At 44.0% G+C, this 18,274-nt stretch overlaps 1 pseudogene; it reads left to right on the top strand.

The window, feature by feature from the left end:
* Positions 1–18,274, top strand: part of LOC147109892 (guanylate-binding protein 7-like) — a 44,615-nt pseudogene that overhangs the window by 9,583 nt on the left and 16,758 nt on the right.

The following is an 18,274-nucleotide window of genomic DNA, read 5'->3' as shown; positions in this document are numbered from 1 at the left end:
ATTGTCAACAGCTCGGCTGACTCTTCAACCAGGACCAGTTGCTGGTATGCTTGCTTGAGATCCAGCTTGGTGAACAGTGTGCCTCCAGCCAGTGTTGAAAACAGCTCTGTAACTGTTGGTAAGGGATACACATCTGGTAACACAGCAGTATTAACTGTACATCTGTAATCTCCGCAGATTCGCAGGCCCCCATCCTTCTTTGCAATGGGCACGATAAGGGTGGCCCAACGGGAGTTCTTCACTGGCAAGAGAACCCCTTGGTTCACCAGCTTATCCAGGGCCTCATCCACCTTCTTGCGCAACGCAAAAGGAACTGGTCACGCCTTGAAGAACTTAGGCGCTACCCCTGGGTCCACTTCGATTGAGACTGGTGGTCCCCGACAGGCCCCGAACTCACCAAAAACATCTTCATAGTTCTCCAACATAGGCATTATGGGCTGTCGCTGTACCGTGTGTACTCCTGTCACTTCAATACGGAGGGGCGCAAACCAATCTCTGCCCAGCAGGCTTGTGCCCTGCCCCGCCACCACATAAAGTGGAAGTGTGTCCTTGACTGTCTGATACTTAACTTCCACATGAATCATACCCAGCAGCTGGAGTTGAGCTTGGGACCACTGCCGTAGCATGCCACTGACCTGAGCCATCGCCGGGGGTTCACTTGGCCACAGCCTATTTTAAGTCTCTTCACTTATCAACGAACACGCTGAGCCTGAATCCACCTCCATGCAGAGTGGTGCCCCATTCATGATCACATTTGCCGTGTATCCCCACCGTCTGTGGGGTAGCTGCTCAGCTTCCGTGGTATACACTGTTTACTCATCGTTGTCCTCCAGTGTCAGGGTGTGTGTCTGCGATGCTTGTGTTGGCTCTGCTGCAGCAGCCTGAGCTTTCTTCATGCAGACATGAGCTAGGTGTCCTCTTTTCTTACGGAAATGACATACCGCTGACACAAATTTGCATGTAGTGGAACCATGGAGAGCCCCACAGCGGAAACATTTTCTTCCTGTCTCTTTAGTTGCCTCCATGTCTCTCGCAGCAGCAGCTGCGTGTGTGGTCTTGTGCACCTCCTCGTCGGCCTGAGATGGTGCTGCCTCTGTACGGAGCATACGTGTGTTCATCGATGCAGCCTCTGCTGCTAAAGCCTTCTCCTCGGCCAGTCGGAACGTCAGGGCCTTCTCCGCTAACAGCTGTCTCTGCAATGCCGAGTCCAGCACTCCACACACAATCCGATCATGGAGCATATTGTCTAAATGGTCACCAAAATTACAATGTAATGAGCGTTTCCTCAACTCAGCAATGTAACTTGAAATAGATTGTCCAGGCTGTTGTTTACAATTGTGAAAATGGAAACGCTGCACAATCTCTGAGGGTTTTGGGTTAAAATGTTTCTGCAGCTTCTCAATCAAATCAGCATAATCCACCTCACTCGGTTTACGAGGAGCCACCAGTGAACACAGGACGGAGTAAGTAGCAGCTCCGCATACACTTAGCAACACTGAGCGCTTCTTCTCTTCTTTGTTAATATTATTGGCCTCAAAGAAACACCCCAGTCTTTCTGCGTATTCCTCCGATGAACTGTCCTTATCCCCAGAGAACTCTTCAATACGTCCCAAGGTCGTCATAGTTTTAATGTGCACTGTCCCTTTAAGGTCCACGGACTTTTTTCTTTTTGTTTTAAATTCTTTTTCTCCTCCGGCCAGAGTTACGGTAGCTACACTCACAGTAGTTGCCTGGCCCGCACAATACTCTGTCCGCCGTCTACATCGCAGCTAGCCAACTATCAAAATGCCGTTGATGTTGCTAGCTGAGTGGCCCGCTCGTCGCAATTTCCAATATCACGGCTGTAGGTTCGCATGTCTATCTCTGTCCTTCTAGAGAGTTCAACAGCCGCCTCGTCGCCAGTATTGCATCTTGACCGAACAGTAATGAATAGAGGAGACGGAATGTACCTTTTACTATTTACTGAGTAAATGGGTGGACATTACAGCACATTGTCTGCATGGCAGAACCCGAAACTGAAAGTGAAAGACAAAGTAAAACCGAGCCCCCCAGCACCCCCTTCAGGTAACACCCGGGAACTGGGACAAACTTAATTGAAGCAAAACTCGAAACACAACAGTTTCTATTGGAGGATTGTGCATGAATGCCTGTTCTGAAACGAGGTGCCACAATAAATGCACATCTGAACAATCCTTCATTCTCAATTGGGGTTTATCTTGCTCATTAAAATGTGCACAAAGTGTAAGGAGATACATTTTTCGTAAGGAAAATGAGACAACACAAGCCAAATGGTACAATTTTAAAGGAGTTGCAAGAACAGAGACCTAGGGGTGTTTGTATACAAACATTTGAAGGTGGCAGGACAGGTTAATAAAGCATATGGGATCCTGGTCTTTATATAAATAGAGGCAGAGTACAAAAGCCAGGAAATTGTACTAAACCTATATAAACCATTAGTTCGGCCCCAGCTGGAGTATTGTGTCCAATTCTGAGCACCATACTTTAGGAAGGACGTGAAGACTTGAGGGTACTAGAATGGTTCCAGGGAAGAGTGATTAGTGTTACGTGGCTAGACAGTTGGTCCTCCTTTGAGCAGAGAAGGCCAAGATGAGATTTGATCGAGGTGTTTAAAATCCTGAAATTCAGTTGTACAAGGTATTGGTGAGACCGCACCTGGAATACTGCGTACAGTTCTGGTGTCCATACTTAAGAAAAGACATACTTGCTCTCGAGTCAGTACAAAGAAGGTTCACTCGGTTAATCCCGGGGATGAGGGGATGGACATATGAGGAGAGGTTGAGTAGATTGGGACTCTACTCATTGGAGTTCAGAAGAATGAGAGGCGATCTTATTGAAACATATAAGATTGTGAAGGGGTTGGATCGGGTGGATGCAGGGAGGATGTTCCCGATGATGGGTGAAACTAGAACTAGGGGGCATAATCTTAGAATAAGGGGCTGCTCTTTCAAAACTGAGATGAGGAGGAACTACTTCACTCAGAGGGTGGTAGGTCCATGGAATATGCTGCCCCAAAAAGCTGTCGAAGCTACATCATTACATAAATTTAAAACAGAAATAGACAGTTTCCTAGAAGAAAAGGGAATTAAGGGTTACGGGGAGTGGGCAGGAATTTGGACATGAGTCGGTTCAGATCGGTCATGGCCCTGTGGGTAGCGGAGAGGGCCCAGGGGCCGTGTAGCCTGATCCTGCTCTTGTTTCATGGGTCTAATTCTGTTAGATTCAGGAGATAGTCCTGTGATAGTGGATTGGCCAGTTAGGATCAGATCAGCCATGATCTTATTGAATGGCGGAGCAGGCTCAAGGGGACGATTGGCCTACTCCTGCTCCTATTTCTTATGTTCTTATGTTTAGATAGAATAAATAAACTGTTTCCAATGGCTGGAGTGTTGATAAGCAAAGGGCACAGATTTAAGGTGATTGGCAAAAGAACCAGAGGTGACATGAAAACTTTATAAGACAACGGGTGGTTAGGATTTGGAATGCACTGCCTGATAGGGCGGTGGATACAGATTCAATAGTAGCCTTCAAATGGGAATTGGATAAATACTTGAAGCAGAAAATATTGCAGTGTTGTGGGGAAGGGGAGTGGGATTAACTGGATTGCTCTTCGAAAGAGCTAACACGTACTCAATCGGCCATATTTCCTCCTTCTGTGCTGTACTACTGATTCCTAGTCCCACCAAGCATTGACAACCATTATGCATTGTGCTATGGCAGCTTGTGGACATATCCTACCGATTAGTAAAACTCGGCTGGTCTTCATGCCTTAACGATCAGATGCTGAAATGTTTCCTTGGCTTATTTGGTAGCACAGTTGCCTCTGGGTTCAAGCTCCGCACCAGGATTGCATCTCTGCTCATTATATAGGCTCAAGTCCAGCTCAGTGCTGCCCTGTTCCAGGTGTCGAATGAGACCCTAAACCAGGAAGTATTTCCTTATCCACTGTACATTAACGGTCCCATGGCACCATTCGAATGCCAGTTACCCCAGTGCCTCAGCCAAATTCTTCACTCGCCCAATGCTGCCATAAGCATGGTGAGATCTTGCTGTACACAAAATGGCTGGTACGTTTGTCTGCTTATGTCAATCACTAACTATCCAAATGTTTTAATGCATTGAAGGTGCAATAAAGTTAAGCAATACAAACTTTTCCAATTACACACGGCAAAATAGTAGCAACTTTGTGCGATTGGTGTCTCGGTTTGTGTTTCGTTCTCATTTCCTGTTTGAGACTTGATTCTTTAACCAGTCCAGTTTTGTCAATGAGCTGACCGAGCTGATCAAAGTTAAAGCCAGCGATGATTTCCATGAAGACAATGAGATCGAATATTTGAAGTTTTTCCCGACTTTTGTCTGGTCCATCAGGGACTTCAGTCTTGAACTGAAAATCGAGGGCAAAGCGGTGAATCAGGATGAATATTTGGAACACACTCTGCTACTGAAAAAAGGTAATGCTTTTTATTCTGCAGGGGGGAACCATCTTGTTTCAGTCAATTATTGTTACATAGTTATGTTGGGACTACATTGTACAAGTGTACTAACACTGAAATCAAGTGTAGCAGCACTACGATGCTGGAAAAGTAGTGCGCAGGCACCGCACAGAAGTTGAATATATCACCCCCGCACCATGCGGCAGGCAGCCATTACAACACAAATAAAACAGTAGTTATAATTACAAACTACCGAGTCCAGAGTCGTCTTTACAAAGCACTACAAGCGCTAGAAGACATAACATGGTGGCAACGCTATAAGTGAGTAAAACTTACGCAAATAAAAATGATATCAGATTGAAGAAAGAAACTTAAAAGTAAACTCTGCAGCGTTGTAACCGTGAATCATACGGGCAGCTAAAATGGTGGCGTCCAATGCACTGACTGCGAATATGCTCCCCATCATGAACTGGAAAGCTGATGATATCGTGGAAGCTTTCCGGAAATTTAAGCAAAAATGCGAGCTCACATTTAAAAGTTTCTTGAAAGGCTCCTCCGATGAGGAAAAAGTCAGTTACATTCTACTGTGGGTGGGAGACAAAGGCTTAGATCTCTATAACTGCTGGAGTTTATCCGAAGAGGATAAAACGAACCCTACGGAGATTGATGAAAAGTTCAGTAACCATCTCAAGCCTAAATCAAACCATCGCATACACAGGTATAAATTCCAAAGCTTAAGACAGGAACCTGGTGAAACGGCTGACAATTTCCTGACAAGATTAAAAAATGAAGCCAGCAAATGCAAGTTTACGGAACTAGAAGAAAGGCTGGTAGACCAATTAATATGGGGATCAGCACATACAGAAGTGCAAAAAGAACTCATAGGAAAAGAACAGCTCGGAATATCAGAAGCCATAGATACAGCGAGGGCTCATGAAGCCACAAAACAACAGATGAAAATGCTGAATACTCATACGGCTGACGTGCGGACAACTCCCGAACCGGATCACAGAGTTGATGCAGTGCGCGAAAAGCATAGCACACAAAAACAAGTATATGACAGTGGGAAGAATACGTATAGAAACTGCGGAAGAAAACATGACTACACAGACAGAAGAAAATGCCCAGCGTATGGAACAAGCTGCAAAACGTGTGGTAAAGCAAACCACTGGCAAAAGATGTGCAGAGCTAAAAGAGAGGGGCTACACACCAAAAGCAGAGGTGAGCAGCAGAACCAACAAAAGAAAAACAAAATCCATACCGTGGGTGAGCAAGATGATGAAGACTGCGGGTACAACAAAGCACTGAACATTGAAACCATAAAGGTTCTCTTACACGAAACGTCCAGAGCGGAAAGCACCCCAAAGAAAGAATGGCATACTATCATCCAGATTAAAAAGAGGATCGAAGGACAGCCCACAACCGTCAATCTAAAAGTAAAGTTGGACACAGGAGCTCAGAGCAACATCCTTCCACTGAGGCTATACCAGAGGATCTTCCCCGAAAACTTGGGTGAAGATAGATACCCGAAAAGAGGATGTTTAAAAGCAAATAACGTCACGCTGACAGCGTATGGGGGGAGCGAGATCAGACAACTCAGAACAACCTATATAAAAGGAACACACAAAAGCAGAAACATCAACTGCATGTTCTATGTGGCCGACTCCGAGGGACCGGCGATCCTGGGATTAAACAGCTACGAGAAGCTGGGGTTAATCTCGGTAAACCACGAACTAACAAAAACATCACTGAAAGTCGGCAGCAACACCCCACTGGAGAATCGTCCACAAATCATGGACACGAAACATTTGATGGACATGTATCCAGAGTGTTTTGATGACACTGTAGGATGCTTTGGGGAGTGCAAGTACCATATAACAATAGATCCAGAGGTAAAACCCAGCATCCACGCTCCAAGAAAAATACCCATCGAGCTAAAAGAAAAATTATACACCGAACTAAAAGAAATGGAAGAGAAAGAAATAATTGCAAAGGTCACTGAACCCACAGACTGGGTAAACTCGATTGTGGTACGGGAAAAGCCGAACGGGTGGCTCAGAATCTGTCTGGACCCCAAAGACTTAAACCAGGCAATAAAGCGGGACCACTACCCCACACCAACATTAAAAGAAATCACACCAGCACTGGCAGGAGCCAAAGTCTTCTCCAAACTGGATGCAAGAAATGGCTACTGGAACGTAAAACTGGACGAAGAATCAACTAACCTGACGACTTTTAATACACCATTGGGGTGTTATAAATTCCTGCGGCTGCCATTCGGGTTGAAAGTCAGCCAAGACATCTTCCAACAAAAGATCGATGAAACATACAAAGGCTGTGAAGGAGCCATTGGAATCGCTGATGACATCCAAGTTTACGGATCAAATGAAAGAGACCAAGGCGTGCACTTGCACGAGGCCATGGAGCACACCAGAACGGCTGGCATCAAGCTGAACGCCGAGAAGTGCATCGTTAAAAGTACGAAATGCAAATTTTTTGGCATGATCTACACACCGGAGGGTGCCAAGCCTAATCCCGAAAAGGTCGAGGCGATAGCAGAGATGAAACCTCCAAACAACAAGAAGGAGCTGAGAAGCTACCTCGGCTTGGTCCAGTATATGAGCTCTTTCATCCCGAACATGTCAGACTACACAGCGAACCTAAGAAAATTACTAAAAGAAGTCACCGATTACCAATGGTCAGAATCCCATGAGAGGAACTTCAAACACCTAAAGGAATTATTATGTAAGGAAACCAGCCTGTCTTATTATGATAGAAAAAAACCTGTCACCCTACAGGTAGATGCCTCTACCAGGGGGCTAGGGGCAGCCCTCGTGCAGGAAGGAAAACCAATAGCTTTCGCATCGAAGGCATTGACATCAGCAGAGACAAGATACGCAAACATCGAAAGAGAGCTATTGGCAGTAGTATACGGATTCGAAAAGTTCCACACCTACTTATACGGAAGAAAATTCGAGGTAGAGAGTGACCATCGTCCACTCGATCAAATGTACAAGAAAAACCTAAGCAAGGCCCCAGCAAGACTGCCTTAGCCAAATTCAAGAGGAGACTGTTAAAGAAGAGGAGTTGCTACTACTCATGCAACAGCTAATACAGGGGTGGCCGGAGAAGATCCAGCAGGTCCAAAACCAAATCCGACAGTACTGGACAATCAGAGACGACATCTCGGTAGAGGACGGTGTTCTCCTTGCTGGCTCAAGAATCATAATACCAAAAATGATGCAAACGGAACTTCTCCGCTTAATACACCAAGGCCATATGGGGATGGAGAAATGTAAACTAAGAGCCAGATCAGCTGTGTACTGGATAGGCATGTACAAAAGCATAGAACAAATGGTCTCCACATGCTGCATATGCCAGAAATACTGAAACACACTGCAGAAGGAGGAGATGATTCAAATGGAAGTACCCCCGAGACCATGGCACACGGTCGGAACAGATCTGTTCCTGTGCAACCAGGAGTGGTACATCATAGTAACAGACTACTACTCAAAATGTCCTTTTGTCAGAAGGATAAATGACATGAGAGCCACAACAATCACAAAAATTGCGAAAAACTTATTCGCAGAACAGGGCATCCCAGAGAAGGTCATCTGCGACAATGGGACACAATTCACCTCCAGCGAATTCAGAGCACTGACTGGAAAATACGGATTTAAAATAATTAACTCATCCCCACATTACCCAAGGGGACACGGATTTATTGAAAGACAGATCCAAACAGTCAAAAGAGCTCTGATTAAAAGCAAGGAGATGGGAGAAGACCAAGACCTCGCCCTTTTGGCAATCAGATCGACACCTTTGAGAGCAGACTCAATCACCAGCAGAACTACTAAACGGTAGAAAATACAAAACAACTCTACCAGCAAAGGTATATCCTCCCCAGGACCAAGAGGACATTCGGCAGAAGTTGATGGAAACACAAGCTACGGGGAGCACACACGATAACAAGCATGCAAAACCACTACCGGAGCTGCTAAATGGGCAATCAGTGCATATACAAGATCCATTGTTGAGAACATGGAGTCCAGCCAAGGTTTTGGAAAAGCTGATGCTCCAAGATCTTACTTGGTAGAGACAGAACCTGGAAACCAGGCAAAACAGGATCCATATCAGACCCTCACCTGAAGCTGTCAAACAGTGGACAACATTAACAGCAGTTAGGGTACCAGACACGGAAAACAATATAACGCCAGAAACAAACACCTCAAATAAAACAACTGCAAACATGCACTCTCCAGAGCCAAACACGACAGCACCGGCAACAAGAAAAGAACACACCAAAACACCGCAGAAAGGAATAGTTAGAGCCAAGTCCACAAGATGGAGGAGTAACATACAACCACCTGAGCGGTATCACGAATAATTATAAAGACACAGAACAGTAAAACAACATGGACAAATATCTGTATATAAATTGAGCAAAGAAAGCTCACGTTCTGTATTTTGTTAACGTTATTCAACTGGAAACATTGTAAAATAGAAAATTGATGTAATTAGTTTTGCTGGGAAAGAGGGATGTTACATAGTTATGTTGGGACTACATTGTACAAGTGTACTAACACTGATATCAAGTGTAGCAGCACTACGATGCTGGGAAAGTAGTGCGCAGGCGCCGCACAGGACTTGAATATATCACCCCGCACCATGTGGCAGGCAGCCATTACAACACAAATAAAACAGCAGTTATAATTACAAACTACCGAGTCCAGAGTCGTCTTTACAAAGCACTACAAGCGCTAGAAGACATAACAATTATCCTTTCCTCTTCCCTCTTGAGGAAATCTACATGATATAAGGGGTTAATTTCAAGTGCTTGCTGGGTAAAAGTTTTCAGACTTGACACTGGGCAAGTGTCAATGTGTAACTAGAGCTATTGCACGTACTCGAACTACAGCCAAGAACAGATGCCTGCCCACCTAATGAGAATGTAGAAGTGGAATAATGAGTTTCTTTGATGTACCAATGACCTGATAACTTGTGACCGAAAGCAAAGCTTGCCTCCCTTATATATGATTAAAGAGGACCTCCGGTTACACGATTCATGCCCTGTTATAGATTAACGGTTGACTTATGTGTCCAGGATCCTTCTGTCAATATGTTATTTCTACCTGATGATTAATCTAAAATGTATCCTGATAGAGGAACAAAGGGATTTCAATCAAACTTGTTTGTTACACTGTATAAATATAGAACGTTTACACTGTATCATTGGAATAGTAGCCTCACCCCTTGAGTGGAGGTGCTGATTCCCCTTGCAAGTGAAGTAAAATAAAAGGCCTGTCCGTCTGACGAATCCAAGTGTGTATTGAGTCATTACCCAGAGCTAAGAAGTAAGGCACTTCTACAATTTGGAGGTTCCACCGAGATGGCTTGCTGTACCAATTGGTGAGTTAACAGACGCCGAGTACGTTGCTCGGTTGGGAAAATCCCATCGGCCGAAGGTGGTGTTTTGCCACATTTTTGGGACTTTCCCTGCCATAAGCATAGCTGCGCACAGTCTGTTTATTCCATTGGACAGCACTGCCATCGGGTAATTGACTCACAAGGTTCGGGGGTTAAACTGCCGTTGTGACTGCTTCCCTTTCAGAAACGGAACAGAGGACCAGCCATGAGGCGCTGACGCCCCGCGAACAGGATCGTGCAGAAAAGGACTGTAGGAAGCGCTGAAATAAAGGTACCAGAGAGAGAAGGTTAAGTCAGGAATTTGATTAACTAAGGAGCTAGCGATTTATTGGAAATTGAACTAGCAAGGTTCCAGCTTGCTGAGAGAGAAGGTTAAGTCAGGAATTTGATTAACTAAGGAGCTAGCGATTTACTGGAAATTGAACTAGCAAGGTTCCAGCTTGAAGTTAGCTGGGACAAATTGAAGGCCCTTTTTGCTAAAGATTTGGCTAAAGGGAGTAGGGTAGAAGGAGAGAAGAGCTTGAAGTTAGCTGGGACAAATTGAAGGCCCTTTTTGCTAAAGATTTGGCTAAAGGGAATAGGGTAAAAAAAAAGAGAGAAGAGTGGGCGGATGTCTGAAACACAGTGTCAATGTTTAATGTTTATGAGAGTGAGTATTTAACTACTTGTTATTATCAATCAACTTTGCAGCTTTGTCCAGTAAGGCTGCATAGGTTGGGGATTTAGTAACACTATTGGTTGTTGTTTAACAAGTGTATTGTTTATTGTTATATGTATTAATGTTTAGTCATGTCTGATCTGTAGAGGCGTCCCACGCAGATCATAGAGTGTTACGGAATTGTTGTATGTTTTAACTAAAATATTTAAACTGAAAAAAAAAGCTGCAGAAGGGGTTGGAAAAGACCCAAGCCGGGGAAGTGAGTCCCGCGGCGGAATGTATTGTTGAGAAAATAGTGATGTCTTTTACATGATCCACTAAGCTTTTGTGGATTCAGTATTTTCCCCAGTTAGAAATACCTTCCACGAGGGTTGAGAACCCTCGAGTTTTAAAGCATAAGGATATGTCTTAATGTGTTGTAAATATTTTTTTAAAAAACCTTGTTGCAGTCAGTTGACTAAATTCAGTCGGGAAGTGCCGAGTTTCAGTCGCCTAGCCTCAGGCCGGTTATTAAGAGGGCAAATGCCCCACGTGAAGGCCGGGACCATAAAGTAGGCGCCGAAACTCTAAAGGCACTCGGAGTGACAAATGGTCAAGGACTTTGTGACACTGATTTGAAGTAAAAACCAAGAAGATTGGATGTGACTGTAATTTTGATACGTATGTATAGTTTATTAATCTGATCTGTAGGGGCGTACAACGCAGATCACGGATTGTCACGGGAGTTTAGATTGTTTTAAGTGAACCATTTAAGCTGCTACAATGGGTGCTAGCACCAGTAAGCCACCCGAGAAAGGCACGCCAGCAGCCTTTATGTTAAAGAACTGTGGTCAATCATCCATTGATCACCCACTAAATTGGTTCAAATGGACTGTAAATAAGACTAGACCCTTTCCCTCAGATGGTTCATTTAACATAGAAAGAGTTACTTGCCTCGAGAAATGTTTAACGGACAAGAGAGAAATAGAGAACAGCCAGATAAAAAGACTGCCTCTATGTTTGTTGAGTCAGAAAAAAAAAATTACCCTGAAGAAACACCTTTCTCCTCTATTATGGTAGGATAACAAGGTAACTATAGAAGGATGAATAGAGGGGAATATAGAGGAAGACGTGGTAGAGTAAGAGGGTATGGACGATCTGGTAATTGTTACAATTGCGGACAACCCGGACATTGGGCAAACCAATGCCCTGTGAAAAATCGTCAGAACAAAACCTCCAATAATGGACCTCCGTTAGAGAATAAAGGTCCTAATTTCACTGTCCATAACCCTTTTTCGGACCAGTCAGGAGGTTACCCTACAAACGGACAGGGATTTAGGAGAAATAGAGATCAGAATTACTGACTGACACCAGCAGCCCCAGGCGCCACAGACCACCAAATGCCCGTTGTTTCTTTAAATTCACGCAGCGAACCTGAAATTAAAATGCAAATAGCTGGGAGACCTATGTCATTTTAGTAGATACAGGAGCAACCTTTTCGGTGTTAGGGAAAGGATATTCTGAAGGAATGCCTATTAATGGGAAAAAGACCCCGATAGCTGGATTGGCTGGAATACTACAATGCTTGAATCAATCGACTCCCCTCACAGTAAAAGTAGAAGAATTTGAGGAAGAACACTCCTTTCTGTTATCAGGAGATGTCTCTATGAATTTATGTGGAAGAGACTTGCTGTGCAAAATGAATGCTACAATCATTTGCTCCCCATCAGGAGTAACGGTAGAAATCCAAGTAGACAAGGCATATGCGTACCCAGTAACAGAAATAAAACACCCTGTTCTTTACGCATGGGAAATTGCCGACCCAAGTTTGAGTCCCAAACTTGTCAGTCTGTTAGGAGCGTGGGGATTCATTACAAGCTCCATAAAACAATACCAGGAATTCCTGAAACTAGGGAAATGGCATTCAAAATTGCACTGCACGGCCTGCTATGACAAAACAGGACAAGATTATCAGCCGTTTTTAAATTTAAAATACCTCCTAACTATTAGACTGCACAGCTGCATCATTACCCAAAAGGTCACAGTATCCATTGTCAGAGAAAGCAGAAAAAGGAATTGAGCCAGTGATGGAATCATTGTTAAAACAGGGAGTTAACGCCGGATAGAATAAAGGTCGTTTGCAACATATCGTTGCCAAAAACTAAAAGAGAAATGAAGCATTTTCTAGGAATGACTGGCTATTGTAGACAATGGATATTGAACTATTCAGAAATAACCAGACATGAGCATGACAAATTTGGAAAATTCGCGGTTACCTGACTTCCTCGGGAACCCAGATTAAAAATGCACAAGAAGTGCAAAATCTTTTACTAGCTATTCAGAGACGTAAACAGATTGCAATTATTAAGTGCCAAGTGCACACGGGGCATTTGGACAAGGTTGCGCTTGGAAACGCTGCTGCAGATAGCGCTGCTAAGTCAGTAGCTATATCAAGTACTGAATGACAAGTTTCAGCCTTCCCTGTTAGGGAAAAGCCAGAGATACCGCAGCCTCCGTCCTTAGATGATGTGCTGACCCATCAAGATAGGGCCAGTTCTGATGAAGTAAAGGAATGGGTTGTTAATCATTGTTTTAAAAAACACTGACGGCTTATGGGTTCATCATGACGGCCGCATGGTGGCACCCAAATCATTACTATCACCAATTGCCCGATGTGTTCATAAATTCACCCATGCGGGCAAAGGGGGGATGGCGGACTATATCCTCAAGACCTGGTATGCACCAGGAATCTCAAAGTTGGCAAAACAAATATGTGAAAATTGTACTATCTGCCAGACCATGAATGCAGGGAAAATAAAGAAGGTACAGCCCGCATCCCACCCAAACCCCATGGGCCCTTTTGTACACTTGCAAATGGATTTTATTGAACTACCTGTGTGTATGAGCTTTAAATATGTATTAGTTATTGTTGATATGTTTTCAAGATGGATTGAAGCGTTTCCTTGTAGAAAGAGTGACGCCACTACTGTTGCTAAATGTTTATTGAAGGACATTGTACCTCGCTTTGGGATACCAGCAAAACTGTCAAGTGACAATGGGTCCCATTTTACGGGAACATTGATTAAGGAACTATGCAAAGCCTTACAGATTAACCAGCACCTCCATTGCAGTTATCATACACAGTCGGCTGGACTAGTGGAAAGATATAATGGGATGCTGAAAAACAAGCCTGCAAAACTGTGTAAAGAAACTGGACTTAAATGGGTTGATTTTTTACCCATAGCTTTAATGACAATGCAGTCTGCTACCAACAGAACTACAGGATTGTCGCCTCACGAGATCGTCATGGGAAGACCACAAAGATTGCCCTTTTCGGCACCTTTAACAGCTAAACAAATCGACATTCATAAAATGGAGGAAGATATGTTGAGTTATTGCATTGCACTAACCAAATGCATTTCTAGTTTCCATCAACAGGTGAAGGAAGCCCAGGTCGACCCCACTGAAGGAAAGTGCCATACTTTCGAGCCAGGAGATAACGTCTACATAAAAATCTTCAAGTGAAAGAATGGCCTTCAACCCAGATTTGAGGGACCCTTCCAAGTACTCCTGACCACAAACACCGCTGTAAAAGTAAAGGAGCGACCAACATGGATACATGCGTCCCATTGTAAGAAGGCATCAGTTGAAGACGATACACTGCCAAGATGAACTGGATTTGGACTCTAACAAGACTGTTCCCTTTGTTAACGATAATTGAAACTGCCATATTGATTTACCCAGATCCCCTGAAGGGCAAACCATGCATAGAAGAATGTGTACTTTTAAACAGTGATTTCTTTTATATTATATGCTATAACGAGACTATGAAGGTTCAGCTTCAGGATCACACTATGCAGGTAACCCCGTATCAACCCCTGAGCCTTAGGATTAGGCAGGATAAGATAGTAGAAGATAGATGGAGTAAGTGCAAATGTAACTACACTTTGACTAAAACTACTACTAAACCACCGGGCGCAGTCGAATGGCCCTATTGGGGACAGTGGAATCTGTCCACAGTACAAAATTTGACTAGCAAAAAAATCTGGAAAGGAGAATACGGAATAGGAATGATGCACCAGATATGGAACAAATTTGAAGCCTATAATAACACCTATTTCATCTGTGGGCATAGAGCATACCCCTGGTTACCACAAAATTGGACTGGGTCATGTTATTTGGGATATGTAGTGCCTTATATACATCACATTTCATCTTTGGATAGCCACCCTGGGACACGAGCAAAACGAGCCATTACAGAAATTGAAAGGTTCTTTGCTATAGCATTTCCCTGGTATGGAACAGGGAAGTTAACAAGAGAATCTATAAACATGGCAGCAGTGTTGGAACAAATAGCCAATGATACTGCAGATGCTCTTAGTGATGTAAACGCAGAAATGGTGGCTTTGCGCACTGTTGCCTTACAAAACCGCATGGCTCTGGACTATTTGTTGGCAAAAGAAGGGGGCACATGTGCAATCATAAAAACCGAATGTTGCACCTATATCCCAGATAGCTCAGAAAATATCACCAATCTGGTAAACCACATAAAGAAGGCCGTAGAGAAACTACGTCAACCTGAACCATGGTCAATGTGGGATTGGATTTCAGGATGGGGAGGAGCATTGGGAAAGCAAATTTTGGAAGCTTTTATCGCAATTGTGATGATAATAATTTTAATTAGTTTATTGATTGGTTGTTTAAAATTATTGTGTACAAAAGTCCTTTCCTTATTAGCGTCAACTCCTCCAGTACCAATGATGTCTGAATATGAGGATATTAAGGGTGAGACCTTTGATGTAGAGTTTCTTAAACTTAGCGAGATAGATTGTCCTTAGAAAGGACAAAAGGGGGGAATGAGGAAATCTACATGATATAAGGGGTTAATTTCAAGTGCTTGCTGGGTAAAAGTTTTCAGACTTGACACTGGGCAAGTGTCGATGTGTAACTAGAGCTATTGCACGTACTCGAACTACAGCCAAGAACAGATGCCTGCCCACCTAATGAGAATGTAGAAGTGGAATAATGAGTTTCTTTGATGTACCAATGACCTGATAACTTGTGACCGAAAGCAAAGCTTGCCTCCCTTATATATGATTAAAGAGGACCTCCGGTTACACGATTCATGCCCTGTTATAGATTAACGGTTGACTTATGTGTCCAGGATCCTTCTGTCAATATGTTATTTCTACCTGATGATTAATCTAAAATGTATCCTGATAGAGGAACAAAGGGATTTCAATCAAACTTGTTTGTTACACTGTATAAATATAGAACGTTTACACTGTATCATTGGAATAGTAGCCTCACCCCTTGAGTGGAGGTGCTGATTCCCCTTGCAAGTGAAGTAAAATAAAAGGCCTGTCCGTCTGACGAATCCAAGTGTGTATTGAGTCATTACCCAGAGCTAAGAAGTAAGGCACTTCTACACTCTCCTCCCTTCGAATTGTTGAACTATTTCACATAAAACGATGTTTCCCAGGAACCCTGATTCCAAAATGGCAACTGAAACTAGGACCGTTCCCCTGTCAATCTAAGGTATTGGGTTCCAATGCAACCCAGACTGCTGGGCTCAGTCTTTCCTTTGTGGACACACTCGAATGTGATCCGAGTCCCTCCGTCTTAATTTACTTGTGGTAACGCCCCAGCCCAATTTCTGAGTTAATTAAACTGCCAGCCCTGTTGTGTGAAATAAACATGTTGCTTGTGCAGGAATTCGTTCTGCTTTGGCTCAGTTGGTAGCGCTCCGGCCTGAGACAGAAGGTTGTGGGTTCAAGTCCCACTCCCGAGACCTGAGCGTTTAATTTAGGCTGGCGCTTCCAGTGCAGTGCTGAGGGAGTGCGGCACTGTCGGGGGTGCCGTCTTTCGGATGAGACGTTAAACCAAGGCCCCCATTGTAAAGTCTGTGTGTTATATTGCGAATTACTACACAGACCACAAGAGTAAACTTTAACAGGACTTTACTATTCGAAGGTCAGGGCGGAACTGCCCAATAAATCATTACACAGCACTTATATACCGGTGTGGTCACCGCCGGTATTACAGTATACAGCAGCCAAGATAAAGTAGTGCAACCCCTAAAATAGTTCTCTTAAAGGTGGACGGTTACATACAATAGTTCTCTTAAAGGTAGAACGGTTACATACACTACAATCCTCCCTTTTTAGCTTACAATATACCTATTCCCCATTAAACATAACATCATAACATATATTCAACTTCATGTAAAAACAGTTCACAGATGTGGTCTCTGCGGGAAACAGTTCACAGATTCAGTCTCTGCGGAGGCGCCTCCTGCGCTTCCTGACTCGGTCGGGATAACGCCTCAGTGGTGTAGTAGTTCTCGGTGGTGTAGTAGGTTCACGTTGCTGGGGTGACTCATCCAATAGTCCTTCACTGGACTTAACAGCTTGAACTTCCGTAACTTCAGAACCAGCCTTGCTGACTTCTAAAGGCTCGAGTACCTTGGGAAGTTTTCCTACTTCCAAACTGATTTGACTCAGTTCGGAGGGACCACGTGCGTGACCTGGTAGAGGTGATAATGGTTCAGATGGGTCATCATCTTCTGCTTCGTCTTTTCCTTTTCTGCTTCTTGGAGACTCTCTGGGCTCCACTCCCAGCTGCATGCACAGTTCCTCCTCCTCTTCCTCCTGTTGCCGTATCAGCGCCACCATCTCCCGGTGTTTCTTAGACTTTTCGTGATTCTTCATGGTTTTTTTACTTTGGAAGACTTCCCCACAAGCTGGGCAGAACAGGTCGTGGTAATATTCGGTGTCGTCCAGGTAGTGGTAATAATCGGTGTCGTCCTGAGCTAGGCCAGTGAGAGGGTCCTCTATTTCCTCCATGCCCAGCTGGACGTTAGCCAGCTTTTGTTCCAAATCCAGACATCTCTCCTGAAGAGACTTCTTCATGCGTTCAGCTTCATCCAGCTTTTTCTGGGCTTCCTGCAAGTCTTTTACCAATGACATCATTTGTGATTTCAATACTTCAACTTCATTCAGAGATTGATTGATCGGACTATTCAATCCCTCTACTGGAGCAGCTGTTTCAGCATTCTGTTGTTCTACATTGCCATGAGTCAGCGTACTCTTGGCATCCAAGGGCTGCTATGTTGCAATCTTCTCAGTCTGTGTTGCAACCTCAGCTATTTCAATAACTTTTGAGAGCTCCAAACCCCTTCCCTTTGAAGATTGAAGCTTGTGTTCAAGTTTTTCCCATTTCAGAGTCTTGTCCCTCAGCATATGAAGGAGTTGGCTGACCGTTAACTCTTCTGACATCAGATGTTTCCCAGTATCGTCGTCATGTGTTTTTGACGTATAGGCTGCAGGGCTGTTTGTAACCTTGCACTGGGGCTCCTTTGCTGCTTTTAATTCGCCATCATCCGCAGCCTCCACCATTCGAATTTCAACAAATGAATCATCCGGTGATGCTGCACCCAACTTCAGTAGGAGCTCAGAATTCATGGCAACCAAATCAGCCTTTTCTGCCTGCAACCTGCTAACAAGTGCCTTCAGTTGCTGAACATCTTGCTCCAGCAGATTAGAGCATGCACCTTCAGAAACCGAATCAGCTTTGATTCGTTTGGCCTCCTCGCGCAGACGGTTTGTGTGCTCCTGCTCCATTTTCTCCATCAGCTGCTTCTGTTGTCTTTCCAGATTCTCCCACTCTGTGTCAAAGAACTTTTTCGTTGCATTCATCTCTTGCTCAAGACGGCGAATCATTTGTTCTAATTGCTGTTGTAGTTTGAAATGGAGTTGAG

Source organism: Somniosus microcephalus, chromosome 12 (assembly GCF_052327205.1).
Source record: "Somniosus microcephalus isolate GS21.2 chromosome 12, FLI_Smic_1.0, whole genome shotgun sequence".
NCBI lineage: Eukaryota > Metazoa > Chordata > Chondrichthyes > Squaliformes > Somniosidae > Somniosus > Somniosus microcephalus.
This window is presented reverse-complemented; position numbering and strand designations above follow the sequence as displayed.